The following is a 1047-nucleotide window of genomic DNA, read 5'->3' as shown; positions in this document are numbered from 1 at the left end:
CTCTCTCTCTCTCTCTCTCTCTCTCTCTCTCTCTCTCTCTCTCTCTCTCTCTCTCTCTCTCTCTCTCTCTCTCTCTCTCTCTCTCATTTAAAACCCATCAGCTAGCCATGGCTTCCCACTTTTTCTCTCTCGGCTGTTTCTCTCATCACCCTCCTCTTCCTCTCCACCACCGCCTCGTCGGACGCCGCCTCCTCCATCACCATCAATGACACCTATTTCGCCTCCATCGTCGCCACCTACCCCACCCCTCCGCTACCGGAGCGCTTGGCCTCGACCGTCACTTCCCTTAGCCTCGCTGCCCTCCGCCTTGAAGTCTCTGACCCCAACCTTGTCCGCGCCTTCTTCTACTCCAACACTACCCTCCTCCTCACCATCCCCAATGCGCTGGTGTCCCACCTCTGGCCGCTAACCGCACCAACGCCCTCTGGTGGCTCACCGTTCAACACTTCCAATTCGAAAATTTTAGAGATTGAAATCCCTAATTAGGTTGTCAAGTCCCATCAAATTGAAACAAAACTGTTTCCAATTAAACAAATGGCTTTAATTTCATATAGAGGAAGGGGAGGTGAGCGAGAAGAGGTTGTTGGCTGGGGATTCGAAGTGGTTGAGATTTCAAGTCTAGCACGGGTTTGAAGCGAAAAACGGAAGGGCTTCGTGGATGGTGTTGTTTAGGGTTTGGTTGGTGGCGAAGGGAGAAGATTGTTGTGAGGGTTTGAGTTTTGGGCTTCGGGAGAGAGATGCTGGGTAGGTGGGTTTGAGTTTTTAGCGTCGGGAGAGAGATGTCGAGGAGTTGCGGGGTGAGCTGCTGGTGGTGTGGTTGCGGTGTCAATGTGGTTGGTTGCTGGTGGTCTGGTTGCGGTGTGTTTGATTACGGTGTTGATGTGGTTAGTTGCTGGTGGTGTGGTTGGTTGGTTAATGGTGTTGTTGTTACGGTGTTGTTGAAGGTTCAACTGGTGATGTGGTGGCGTTGTGGTTGCGGAGGAGGTGGAGGAGGAGAGAGAAGAGATTGAGGACAAAAGACAGTGGAGAGAGAGAGAGAGGTAGGGT

This window comes from Fragaria vesca, linkage group LG1 (assembly GCF_000184155.1).
Source record: "Fragaria vesca subsp. vesca linkage group LG1, FraVesHawaii_1.0, whole genome shotgun sequence".
NCBI lineage: Eukaryota > Viridiplantae > Streptophyta > Magnoliopsida > Rosales > Rosaceae > Fragaria > Fragaria vesca.
Note: the sequence above shows the minus strand (reverse complement) of the source record.